Genomic DNA, 14,513 nt, shown 5'->3' on the forward strand with positions numbered 1-14,513 from the left:
CAGTTTGGTTTGATCATTAAGTGTCATGTCATGAAAATCAACCTGCGAGAGCTTTCTGCAAGAATGATTATTATTTGTCTTTTTGAGCACACCTAAATGAGCTGAGGTGATCGTACACCGAGGATGGCTGAGATAATTGTCTCTTCCCAGCACAGCGGAGACGGCCTTACAGGAGCCTATTACTGAAGTTTGTCATTCAAAATTGTGAAAGAAAAAAAGCAAAGCAAGGTTGACTTGATGCAACATGATTGTTCTGTGGGAACTGAACTGAAGCTCCAGGTCTGGTATCACAAACTGTGATTCTGCTCTAAATATAACCCCAAATAACCAAAATAGTGCTGGAGAAGCTGTTATGCATAACCATTTATTATAGGAAATACAGTACTCCACAAACACTTCCATGACATGCAGGAGACCATGTTCTGACTGAAGAAATTTAATGTCAAAAGAGCACGTCCATCTCACTTGTTGTAGAAGGCAGAATAATTCTCCTATCAGTTCTGCAAAGGAAAATATAATTTTAAAGCTTAAAATATGTGGGTTCTTACCAGTGTTAAATATCTTTCTTTTTTTCTCTCTCTGTATATAAATTCTATGGTATTTCATGTTATGAGGGATACAGAAAGACTCTGAATTATTAAAGATGACACAAGATGCTTTTCCCATATGAAGGGACCAAAGCTAAGCTGCAGTATGAACAACAGCTTGTAAAACTTTATCCTGAAATCAAGGAGCACATAATAAAAGAACTGCTCTGATATGACTTACTGTCAGCCTGGTTTAAAAATTTCCAAACAGTGATCAGTTTCTTGAGATTCCCAATTTAACCTGCACAAAACCTTTTCTAGCTTTGATGCACCGTCAAATACAAAGTCAAAGGCCTACAGTTGGGCCCATCTCCTTGGTGAATATGTTACATTCAAGGTAATGGAGTAAAATTTCAGAGGAGAGGAACCAAGGGATGGCACTCTGTCAAGAGGACAAAAGCAAATCATCTTCCACACAACTTGGACAGAAGCAGAGGACACCCAATTTCTTAAGGGCACGGTCAAAATTGAGAAAACATAGGTCAGATGTTAACTTTGTCTGAATCAAAATTATCTGAGTACTCCAATGCTGATGTTTTTAGGAAAAAAACCCAGAACCTAAAAAAATCCTAATTTCGAAAAGGTTCTGTGCTCATCCATTAAATCCAAGTCCATAAAGTCCACAACACCACAAAGACCAGATGCTGCAGATACACATCTCAGCTCCACTGGACTATTAAGATGAGCGAGGTTAAGCATGGAGATTAGCAGGCAGGAGGTGGGTGCTGGAGTGTGCCATTTCTGCAATTCTCCTTCCAGTATAGTTTCTAAAGACTAAGCAGCATTGGGTAATGTCAGCACGAGGGAGGATTTACTGACTGAAGCACCTGTCAGCATGAGGAGCCACTGCAAGTCTGAAAGACTAAGGGACTGATATTCAGATGCCTCCATACACGGAGGCATCTGGTGAAACAATTTAAAGACTCCTGAATAAGCACCAACCTATATCTTTAAGCATCTCATCACTTTTAAAAAACTATCCCTGGGGTCTTCTGGGCCTTAACATCTCTGTTTTAATGTGCTTCCAGACTCAACCCAGACTACAGATTCACAATGTAGCCTGTGTGTTTCAAAGTTTCTTCCAAGGCTGATGATTTTATTTCAGCTGTTAGTATTTGGAGGTGTTCACAAATATATATATATACACATATACGCATATAAAGATCATTCAGCATTTCTGTCCCCTGGGATCAGTGCTAGAGCAAAAGTGTTGTCATAAAACAACACTTCTTTGCCACATTTGTGCAAGATTTTAAGCTAACAAAAAGTTCAGTCTTTATTCCAGGGCAGTTAATTAAGGTTGACCAAGTCAGGCAGAAGTAAATTAACTTGGCTGATCAATTATTTATATGAAGCAGAATAAATGCCCTTAAAGAACTTGGCCCAGCCATGAAAGGACATGTAAATTAAACACAACACAGATTTATAAAATGTATTTCTACATTTAGAGGCAGAAGAGCTAATGGTAAAACCAGTTTTAAGTGAGCAATCAAATCACAAAATCTAGCCTGAAATTCTCAGGCAGGCATAGCATCCATACGTGCATGGTCTATAATTAAATGTTTTACCTATTTGTTACAAGCAGTTCCCCAAATCAGGCTCAGGACTAACTTTAGAGCACTTCTCTGTGCAATTAAAAAAAACCAAAAAAACAACAACCAACCAACCAAAAAAATAAAAAACAAAATTAAACACCAAACAAGCAATGTTTGGAAGCATTCCATGACAACACAACGCTGCAAAGACAGGATTTTACCTCTTGAAAACGAAGCGTGCTCCAGAGCGTGACCGGGAAGGCAACAGAGAGCACAAGCAAAGCTGTTGCTTGCCCCCAGCACAGGGACAAAAGTACTGCAGGACCAGCCTGGCACTCCCAGCACTGCCTGGGATCAGCAACCAGGACCACCACCTTTCCTAGGAGACCCCTGTCCAGCTCACAGGTGGTCTCTTTTAGTCCCAGTATCTTTGGAGCAAGTGCCCTGCCAGGGAAAGCACCTCAGGCTCCACATCCCACCACCGCTTCTGAATTTTTCTGGGAACATGTTTTGATGTCCCCCAGGCAATGCTGAAACACCCATCTCCTCCAGCTGACACCCCGTGCCTAGGTTGGTGAGGCAGCCAGCAGCACCATCCCGCCATCCATGAGTTCAGTAAAAGAAAAAGGACTCACTAGTGGAAATTAAAAGCCTTGTGTAAGGTAAGGCTTTGATGTGCCATGGGGGAAGGCGTACAGATGTTCAGCTGCTCATTTACTAAATTACACCATGTCACAATTAACTGTGAATCAGCCAGCTTCACACGAGCAGCTCAAGGGCTGCCACCATGCTAAGTGCAGAAATAACGCCGGGGAGTGGAGTCCAAACTAGCCAGGTGGACCAGACGACTTCTCTCTGCCGGTGTTTGTGGTTAGCACGACTATTAGAAAGAGCCATCCCAACATATGGCATGATTTAAGTAAATCAGATCATGCTGAACTCACCAGCCTTTCTCAACTTACAAACCCCTCCGCTCTCGTCATTGCAGATGGGTGAACACCCGTCATGCTTTTAGAGTTTTCAGTAGCCGTCATTTATCCTGCTGACAGGGTGTATTTTAGGTATAATTATGTACTAACTAACTATAGATCAACTGTCAGTACATTAGGGTACTTTTTGGATAAAACTTACCCCTTTGAAGGCCACTCGCCTACACACTACTGGTGGTTGCTGAATTGTGCAGGAGTAGGAGAAAGGAGAAGGGGATTCAAAGTGCAATTAAGGATCATATTTAAGAATCAACCAAAATAGTAAGGAACAGAGCGAATCAGGCTCGGCTGTCCTGAAAAGCGATGCTGAGTCACGTCTGACAACGGCGTTTGGAGGAGGAGAGGCAAACCTGGAGCGAGGCAAGGGAGGAACACGCACGGGATGTGTGGAAAGAGGAAACAAAGAGACAGCGATGAGGTGAAATCCTTTGATATTTCCTCAGCTTAAAGAGGTAATTCAATGCATTAAAATGGATCCTTGAAATTTCAAAGGATGAAACTCACACAACAAAGATTGTCGAGAGTGCTATTTTCTAGGATTAGAACAAAAACGTATTGGGATTTGCTATATGATCTTAGGTCGCTGAGCACGACTGTACACTTGCTGTTATGCAAGCACCATCTTCCAATAGAGAATTTTCATAATTATAACAGAAAGGCGTAAATTTTCTAATGCATGGCAGTTCAAAAAGTAATCAAGAGAATGAGCCTGAGGGCTATTTTAATGTATGCAAAGCTAGTGACCCACAGTAAATGGGAGGTAGGCTTCAATGAATGCAAAGTAATGCACACATACTAAAGACCTGGTCTGATGAGGGACGGCTAAAATTAACACCCAATTAATTTCCGAATTGACAAACAAATGAAACCCATAAATCTACTTTCTCATTAATTTTCTTGTGGTATAATTTAAAGCAGTAATATGAGGGCAAAAACTGAGCATTATCCATCATAAATATCAAAAAAGATAGCACTGTAACACCATAAATTATGCATATTACCTGTTGTTAAAAATGATTAATGTATTATCAACTTTATCGTGCACTGTATATGTCTAGACGTATCTAAAATCTGAAATTTCATTTAGTGCTTAGGAAATAAAGGGTCCAGAAGAAATGGGATTACCCACAGCGCATCCTTGGCTCTGTCTCCTGACACAGGCACAGCCCTGACACTCTCACCTCGGCTGGATTCATCCCAAGCCTCGGGTCAGTGGAGGCTGAGCACATCGCAGGGGTGACGTGCTGAGTCTCTCTGGGGAAAGGAAACAAATCACACTGTTCTTGGAGCATCCCTGAGGGCTGATCCACAGCCTTGGCACCCGGTTTACATAGGGCTGCTCCCCTTACCTGCCCTCCCAGTCCTGGGGTAGAGCTACTTGATGATGCAGAGGGAGGTAAGAAGTGGACAAGGAGGATAAAAATGTGAGGCTGTGACTAAAGTCAGTGAGTGATTAGTCAGTGCTTTCCAAAAGTGCTTGAGCACATCACCTTGGCCAATGGAAAAAGGACATGGGTTGCCTTCCCTCCTCCCTGTGGGTCATGATGGTGACCAGCCTGGTTTATTACCAGGGTTTAAGTCCACTTGCCACTCTCTAGTCTCCTGAAGAGCAGCTTCACTCATTCCTGTCTAGATGCAGGCTGCCACAACTTTTTCTTTATTTAACTATATACAATGGCACAACCTTTTTCACTGTTGGTGAGTGTGGCTTGCATTGCCCTGGGTTCCTTCTTTCCAGCACCAGCATGTATTGCCAGGACCACAGCAACCTGAAATCATTTGGAGGCATCTCAGTGAAAGGCTGACTGATGCTCTGCAGGAGAGGAAATTTAAGACAGTTGCGGTGAGAAGAAGGGAAGGAGAATCAGGAGCCTAATCCCACTTGTGCCACACTGACTTATTGTGAAATCATGGTCAAACAACTTAAACATCTCAGAGAACCAGTCAGTGCAGTTACCCCCACGGAAATCTCTTCTGCTGAGCACGTTGTTGACCACAAACAGTAACAACAGAGATCAGGCAAATCCAAGAAGAATTAATTGAAACAGACATTAAAAAGTTGCCATATGCTCAATTCAAAAGAGCTGGAGTTGGTCCCCATGAAAAACTAGAGCACCAAAACATACCAAGCTGTGAAGACAACAGGTCTCACTCCTTCCCATGAGGTAAGACCCAAAGCATCAGGCAGACAATGGACAACTCAACTTTACCCACATCAGATTTTTGCATTCTGCCTTAATTTTACACATGCACACAAGTTACTTCCAGTCTCACCTGGGATAAACAAAACCCCCTTGGCAAAGCCAGCTCTATCTCAATCTATGCCTCTCAGCTTGACAGCTATTAAATCCATATTCAGCATGAACCTCATGCCATAGCTGCATAAAAGCTCTAGAGCTGGGCCACTTCCAAGCGACTGGCAAATACGATGTAATCATTTACATACCATCATCGGCAGAGTGAGGTTCCTTCCTCTCTCTTGGGGAGAGCTGTCTTTCAGCCGTGAGCTTGACAGAAAGCATCCTTACCATCACTGGGATCATCGTTTATTCGGAAGGAAAGGAATGGCGAGCAGCAAAAAAAACAAACAAACCCAAGCCCAACCAGAAGCCATAATTCATTGTGCCATATGACTTTGTGACTGCTACTGCATGGACACAAGCACCATGGCACTAGAGGAATGACTCCTCCAGAGAGAAGGACTCAACTACAGCACGATGAGAGAGGCTGCAGAGCTGCCTCAGTGCTGGCCCCATGATTGGTGTCCCTGGGGAGGTACCCACCTGCTCATCCCAGCCCGGGCATCACAGAGCGTGCGGGGCTCCCCGCTGTTCTGTGCAGAACAGGAACAGAAACTGCAGAGCTGTTCTCACAGCCACGACTTATTTGTTTGTATGCACACTGCTCTGAGCTTGCAACATAAACTCTTGCAGTCTGTCTCGCAGAAAAACAGGTGAGTATTCAACCAAATAAAAGACCAGAGTTGCATTTAGTAAATATAGTCAGTTTATGCCAGACAGAAGCAGCTTTGCTACAACAAGATGATACCAAACCTCGTACCAAGTGCTGGCTATAGATGAATTAAGACTCCCACCCTCCACACACATCTCTGTTAAAGCATATCTGAATTGTCTAGCAGCCTCCAGAAGTCAAAAACCACCTCAAAGCCAGGTGCAACTCTAATAATTCTGCTCAACACCATTTTCACTTCACTATTTTCACTTAGTCCAAGGCAATGAAGGTTTGATTCATCGCAGTAACACGAGTCAATTAATGACCAGCTTGTCCACTTACACACTTAGGTACCTCCCGCTCCCCTCCAGCCCCAGCACTGCTCCAGCAGCCCAAACAAACAGTATGTTTGGATCACTGGTTTGAACTATGGAATACAATAGATCACATTTCTATGCATATTTTGTTGCTTGTTTTTCCAGGGGATGAAAAGGACAATTATTAAATTTTATCCTTCAAAAGCCTTTTGAAAAACGTATATTCAAGACATTTTAAACAAATGAATTCACATATAAAGGAACAGACAACACCTTCATATTTTAACAAATAAATTCACATATACAGGAATAGACAACACCTTCAAGTTAACATTTCTTTCTCAAGGTCACTCAAAGACGGTTTACTCCTTTTGTGTGCATAGCCCTAACAATTTACTGTTAGTGATAACAGGTCCTGCCTGGCATTTGAAATTCTGGCATTTGAAATCCAATCCCCCTTCAGAAACAATAACAAACAATAATTCTGAAAAACAAAGATGGTGTGAGCGAGTTTTTCTTGCTCGTTTTCAAAACAACCCAAAAGCAACAACTACCAGGATGGCTCTCTCTAATTAGGACTCCCAGAAACCAAAGAACAAACAGGCAGCATAGAGAAATTAGCAGATATAAACGCAGTTTTCCAGTTATAAAAAGAAGAAAAGCAGCTCTGTCATCTCACTTGCAGGAGGAGGAGCGACAGAGCACGTTTTTAAATTTGGTATTTTCTCTCCATTCAAACGGCTCTGCTTCTAAAACACATTTTCCTCAGATCTCCTCAGAAATAAAAGTGAAAGCTTTGCCTTTTCCAACTCCATCGAGGGCACACGCATCAATTAAAATCCGACACGAGGAAAGAGGGAAACCAAAAAGCCCCCAACCAAACGCTGACACAGAAGGCAAGGCTGTACTTTTGGGGTGATTTACCTGGTTCATAGCCCTATATCTTTGTCCTAGACCTTCTACCTCCTTGTTTGCTCCATGCAGGATTTTCTAGCCATCAGCCGTCTACCGCTGTGCTAGTCGTCTTGCAGGAGTGCTCTCTCCCTTCTGAAAAAAGCAAACAACTGGATAGATATCATTACACTAAGGAAATCTCTTGGAAAAACCAAACAACTTGCTAATCTTTCTAGCCCCTTCACCCAAGTTAAAGATAAGCAAAGCAAACCAAAGTGAGTTTCAGCCACATTCCAGGGACAAGCTCCCCTTTTTCTCCTTTATCAAAATCCCAGCATTTAAAGGTTTTTTTCCAGACCTTGCAGGATAAACTGCTGCTCACACCCGCAAACAAAGCAATATTTGTTTAATAACTGATTGCTGCCATGGGTACAGTAAACAAGGGGCCCAGCATTTGTGTTTATGAACAAACACATCATCTTGCAAGAGCAATTTAACATTAACCAGGTGGAATAATCAACAGATTTCATAGGTGACACTCGGGGCAGGACTAATGTAAACAGAGCAGGGAGGAGAAAGGGGCCACTCTTAGGGAATCAAGGTTGAGGCAAATGCATTACAGAGTAAACAGCTGGGAAGAACTCAAGACAAACAAATAGTCATTCTTCTGACATTTCGAGAAGCAGAAAGGTTGTACGTTACATGCATCAGCTGCTGACCACCATGAAATCAAACCAGTTGGGGACCAGGCCTTCTTGTTTACACAGTGCCATGTTTGCTTATAAACAACAATTTGCTGTTACCAACCTCGCATTACTCATTGCATAAACGAGCAGATCAAGTGAAATCCTGTTAACTCTTCTGTGGATTGAGGGTTTTTTCCTCCCCTTCAACAACAACAAACAAAAAAGCCTTTGCAGTCTTGCTGTGCAACCTCAAGACAACAGGCAGCAGAGAAAAATAGAGAGCTGTGCATCTGTTCTGATAAAGGGGAAAGAAAGGAGTTGAAAACACTTGAAAGTGTTTCACGGAACAAGATTTACCGGCCAAACCACTGATGTGAAAGAGCCATTTGCATTCAAAAAAAAAAAAACAACACCAACAACCAACAACTGCAAAAGGTGGGGTGCAAAATTTTCATTTCACTCCTAGAAAAAACAAGCAAAACAACAGCTTTCAACACAACAGTACCTTCCCAGCACGACCATGGACACTTGTGGTTTACACATACACCCATGGCCATGCCACCTCCCCGCAGCAGAGATGAACCAGCAAGCCATGGTTCAGCCCTCTTTCTCCTTCTTTCTCTCTCCCATCCTCAACTCCTTTGCTTCTGCCTCCCATCACCATCCTCTGATTTCTGTAGAGATCTCAGCTCCTTTTTGTTAACCCAAGGGGGTCAGAAGGCTCATGGATGCCTTCTCACAACCAAAACCTCTGGTCCCCAACCAGCCCCCACTCGACATCCCTCTCTCTTGGCCCCAAGGCACTGTGACATTAGTCCTCAAGGTGCTTAGGATGCCAAAATTCCCTGGGTTTGCCACCTTCCATAAAGCTCTTCCTTCTCCATCTCTCATCCCTGTACCACTCAAGAAGTTGCCTATTGCAACATTCCTCTGGGAAGGTTTCTGTAATTTCTCCCTCCTGAACATGGATTTTGGAAAAGATCTGAAGTACAGACAGAGAAGACGGATGGTCCTATCTGTGAAGGTTAATCCAGGGCTCTGGGTTACATTCTTTCCCTGACACAATCCCTGAGTGTGACCTCCAGAAGTCTCTTCATCCCTCTCCTATGTAAAATAAGCCCTTTAAGATGTTGTACTAGTTGGGTGGGGTTAGAGGATGTAGGTGTGGGCTATACCACGGGCCGTTTTTTCTCCCAGCTGCACCGTGGCCCCTCCCTGGTTCACCACTACCATCTGATGAGCACCAGCACCACTGCCACACAATGAGGAAAATCATCCCTGTTTCGAATCCACGAAGCATCCAAGGTCACAGCTGGCCCTGGCACTAATCTCCCCTCCCTTGCCATTTCATGTGCAAACAGCATGATGGCCAGAAGCCTCCCCCCTCATCATTTTTTCACAAGTTTTAGAATATTTGGTACTTTTTTCCACAGCACAATCCTGGACATCCACAGCTGGCCAAGAACCTCCGTTTGCTTTATCAGAAAATATTTAGCCTTTTGTTGTAGTAAGAAAAACCCTGTTCAAAACCATGAAATCAGTACAACCTACTAATAAGGTAGGTATTTAAATAAAACCCAAATGCAGTATTGTTCAGGCAACGGCCTATTTTTTAATACATCAGGTTGACAGCATAATAGCAGGCAGGATGAAAGGTGCGACTCGAGGACGGGGTTGGCGTCCGCACACCAGGAAAACAGAAGTGTTGCCCCATTTCCTGTGCTGCAGCAGAGTATTTCTGATGTCTGGGGCTGCCGGGGACTTAACTCTGAATTAATGATTACACACAATACCCTCCTTTCTCCCCTCCCTGCAGGACAGCGAGGGCCAGCCTCACCGAACGACTGTGGGCAGGCAGGCACAGGTCACGGGGGATTTAGATATTTCACAGCAGCTTCAAAAATTTAGACACCGCAACCTGAAGGCTTCTGAAAACATCAAGCTTCACATAAAAGTCCTGATATTTCCCTACTTGAGGCAACTGCTCTCACCTCAGCAGCGCTGCCTGTTCCACGGTCCTTTTCCAGCACGTAAAATCACAGTTTATTCAGTACAAAGTAACTATGCTATGATAAAAACTATAAGCATATCATTCAAATGCTTTATTGGTCAAATAGATGGATGCTTTTATTAGTCCAACCTTTTTTGTAATGGAGTGCCACTGATGACCCAGTGTTAGCCTCATTCCCTGCTATTAATCACACTTCTAAGAGCTCATTTTGCTTTAAAATCTTAAGAAATTGCTATAATTTAAAGACATGGTGTCTACATAATGGGAAATGCTTCACAGATTGTATCATTCCATATAACACAGAATTTTTATGGCAATGCTGACCACGATACCAAGGTATTACAAAACTTGAATAAAATATTTTATGAAGAAAATCTAAATGTAAACTTCCTTTTGCATTTGTGGTTTGCCACATCCATAATGTTTTAATCACAGTCTTTTGGGAGTTGCAGTTTTCAACTGCATGTGGCTTACATAGATTAACACTACAAAAACACTCCCTGAACAAATATAAACAGACCAAAACAAAATTAAATGAAAATTAAATAAAATAAAATGATGGACCATGAGAGAAAGACTGTTCAAGCTATATTTTCATGATTTTCACGCAAGGGATTTATCCTCTCATTGACTAGATTATCTCTTTCCTTTTTTTGCACAGGGAAAACAGATGATGTTTACTGTGAAAAACTTTTATGACAAAGTGGAAGCATCTTATGAATTTACCTACACAGAGAATTAAATTAATATAATGATGGTCCTAACCCATATTATTAAAATGTACTTTGCAAAATGTTTTGACAATGTTGACTGCTGCAGGAGGGAAAACACATTTAAGACTATTTCAGCCAAATGCAGAAGCAGAAGCCTTTCATTTTTCAAATGCTAAGTAAAAAGCATCTTTAAACATCTTCTCATGAAAGAAAATGCAGTGCAATTATGTTATATGGCACACACAAAAGCGTGTTCTTTTCCTCAGTTCTCTAACAAGATATTAGTACCTCCTGGCCTTAGGAATATTATGTGTAAATCACATCATATTCAGAGTGTCTGAATTAATTATAATAGAAGCTGGAGAGAAATGTTAACTTTCCAGGTTGTTGCTAAGGATTAGCCCTTGTTTACAATTCTGTATTTATAGAACAAGAAAAATTTGTCAAATGAAGGGCAAAGAGGAAAGCAAGAACACAAATTTAGCTTTGATTTCAAAACAAATCAGATCTCGCAACCATTCCCAGAGAAGAAAACCACAGTTTTTAATGTGAAGATGCAAATGAGTCTCAGAATATAAAAATGTTTTATAATTCTGTGCATTCAACACTAGTAGATGTTATTTAAAGAATTTATGTTAACATTTCTCATCCTCACACAGCAAGTCCAAGATGTTGCAAACAGCATCTATTTAAAATGGATTGCATTTCTGTGGGGCACGGGGTAGCTGAGGAGGCTGAAGCAGAAGGCAGCAGGGAGTTCGGCCCCCAGGCACCAGATTTGAAGGGATTCACAGACTACTCCAAAGGGGTTCGAGGCAATGTGCAGGAGGAACAAGCCCTCTGCCTTCAACAGGCTTAATCCTGGCTACATGGAGATGTGCAGACCCATCCAGAGGGCAAGTCATGAATCTCAAAACCATTGCAAAGGACCAGTTGACTTCCTCAAATGCAGCGAGTCTGTGATGTGAACAAAACACCTTATAAGAAGGGCACTTTGGAGACCAAGAAAGGTCCATCATGCAAAAACACAGTATTTCTGGAGAGCCCTGTGAGGACAGATGGGTCAAGGCTCCAAGTCCATGGGAGGGGTCCCAGTGAGCAGAGAGCCAAACCCTTGCAGGGACTTGCAGGTCTCAGGCACCTTGGCAGAACTGGCCAGGGAAGTTTGTACTGCTCACTATTCTGAGGATAAAGAAAGCACTTCGGCCTCCAGCACTTTCATTTCTTTGCACAAACAAAGGCACACCCACTACAATTAAGTTGCAAAACCCTTTTCATTACGACTCCTTGTTTTCACACACTTCAAGCCTTCCAAGACCTGCAGTCCCTCTCATGCTTCCATCAGTGTGCTTCTGTGGGGAAAACTAAGCTAGGGCTCTGTAGTGGTTTCAGTTTATGGAGAAGCAAATGGAAAAATGTTTTTTCCCATTTAAAAAAAAAAAATGTAACCACCAACTTCTGAGCAGGGTGACTTGCAAAAATGCTGAGCACCCACAACTGAGAGCATCTAACCCCCCACAAGAATCAGGCCCATAACATAATATGAAAAATGCACTTAGCTAAGCTTTTGTGGAAACACAGATGGTCTCCCTGCCTTGCCCTGTCCAAGGGCTATGTCTCTCAGATTACAGCTAGGGCAGCACGAGGGAGCAGGGAAACCAAACATGTGCCTGTGCACACTGGTCTGTAAGCTAATGCATATACACACACACGTGCTATTGAAGTACCCAACATATCAGTTTCACATCATTCACAACAGAGTTAACTGGGACAGAAGAAGTGCTTTCCCCCCAGTTTTGTCTTGGTGGATTTTTTTTTTTTTTACCAGGAACAGCTCCAGCCCAGGTTCAGAGCAAGGATCCCATCCCACCACATTTCTGTGCAGGAGACGTGTACATACTGCACATGTTCCTCAACAGCCACACACATGGATCCCAAGCACCCAAAAATACAGTTGGTCCTCATCACACTGGCCCAATAGAGGGGGGGGGGGAAAGTGCGAATTTTTTCCACCTCAAAATTTCATCCTGTGCCTGAGAAAACTCCCTAAAAAAGCTCTGTCGAAACCAATTTGTTTCTAACTTACCAGAAAAAGCACACATGCCTACTTTTGAGTCAGGATGCAGGAAGCCAAGCTCTTAATATCCTTCTTCTGCATTCACCCATGGCTGAAGAGCAATGCCCACCTCTAAGCCACCACCAGAGATGGCTGGGAGAGGGTTCAACAGCAGAGAGGAGTTACCAGACACCAAATAAGCCTCTCCAGCTTGCCTTGACCAATGACAGTGGGCAACTGTGAGCACTCCTGTGGCTGCCCATACCTTTTCCATGCATGATGCCAACGGAACAGAAAGCTTCTCAACAGACAACACTGTGGCCCCACGACCTCTCCAAAAAAAGCTGTTCAGCCCTGGACTGGAAGGGTCCATCACTGCCAAGTTTGGCAGAGGCTGCTCTGTGTTTCAGGAAATGGCCTTTCTGGTGCTGAATCCCCAGCAGCATGTGGGGGCCATTTACAACCAGCAGTGTGTGTTTAACATCCAAAATGTGCACTGAAGACAGTATTTGAACATCTCCAGCCACATGCAGGTGCATGGTCCCACAGATGTGCTGGCTCCCGAACACTGAAGAGCTAAGGCATGTGGCTTCCTGCTCCAAGGGCTTGTGAAAGAGGAGGATACACTCTCTCTATTTACAGTCTATTCAAGACAAGACTATTCAGTGTCAGGATGTGCCGTAAGAGGGTAATTTGCACCCTAAACTGGATTGTAGGATACCGCAGTCACAGACCGTATGATCTCTTCCTTTGGATTAAAACCGTTTGTACAAGTCAAAGCAGAACAAGGAGAGTAACAAAACATACAGTGTATTTTGTTCTACACTGCAGCCACATATTTCAACTGCCTCAGCCAAATTCTTAGAGTAAACACAGCTTTAAAAGAAAATAACTAGAATAAAGAGCTTCTGGAAAGTTCTGACTGATTATGCATGCAAGAATTCTGCTACTGCTTCCTCCCATCATCTGAAAAATAAACCAACCACCCAACTTCCACAACTATCTACAAAAGTGCTATTTTTCTGAAACATGTTACAATACTATCTGAGGTCTGCAAGTTGTAATGAATGCATCTTGTTTTGTAAAATACACAGAGGAGCTCAATTAAATGAACAACTGTAAAGGAAATAGAGCTGATAAAGGAATTAATGCTCTGTGTGCCAGATCATAACATAACATCTAGGATAACAAAACCGTGTCAAACATGCAACCGCTGAAGACTTAAAAAAACGAAACAAAGTTAAACCCTAAAATATTAAAGAATGTAAAAGCAGAATGCACAAAACTTATTTTACATAATTGAGAAGGCAGCATAGGCAGCAGCAAAGGGATCTCTCATAGCTGTTATTCAAGAGTTACTAAATACATAAAAATACTGAATGTTTTGTACACGACCACCTGTTCCGCCGATGATCCGCTCCTTTCTCACTGCCCAACCTGCTTTTTTTCCAAAGACCAAGCTAACCCAACTTCCCATCCGCCGAGGCATGGCTGAAATTATTTCTCAATCTGAGTCTGCATCTCGGTCTCCTTTTTTTTTCTCCTCCCCTTCCCGCTTTCCTGTGCCGCTCGGGCTGCCCACACGCTGGAAGGGAGCTGCCAGCCCCGGTGCCTGCTCCGGCTGTCGGCACACACGACACCGGTGGGAGCACAGACTAGAGCTCAGCCGGAAGGGAGACAGTCAGGGTTCTGCAAAACCTCGCACGTCGGCTTTTCTCCTTTCGCAGTTGGCGTGTGAACTTGTAACTCGGAAATTGCAAGTTCCCACCGATT

At 43.0% G+C, this 14,513-nt stretch overlaps 1 protein-coding gene across 24 annotated transcripts in view; it reads right to left on the reverse strand.

Annotated features, from left to right (window-relative positions):
• FOXP1 (forkhead box P1) overlaps nucleotides 1-14,513 on the reverse strand; it is a 345,834-nt gene that overhangs the window by 167,221 nt on the left and 164,100 nt on the right. For 6 of the 24 annotated variants that reach the window (XM_027700840.1, XM_027700836.1, XM_027700839.1 and 3 more), the window contains exon 1: nucleotides 7,305-7,598. The exons of 6 other annotated variants lie outside the window; for them this stretch is intronic. The gene's annotated coding sequence lies outside the window, so the exon portion shown is untranslated. 12 more of the 24 variants (XM_027700816.1, XM_027700819.1, XM_027700817.1 and 9 more) reach the window with 8 other exon arrangements.

The sequence above is a fragment of the Neopelma chrysocephalum genome, unplaced genomic scaffold, assembly GCF_003984885.1.
Source record: "Neopelma chrysocephalum unplaced genomic scaffold, ASM398488v2 Primary Assembly neopelma1_147, whole genome shotgun sequence".
Taxonomy (NCBI): domain Eukaryota; kingdom Metazoa; phylum Chordata; class Aves; order Passeriformes; family Pipridae; genus Neopelma; species Neopelma chrysocephalum.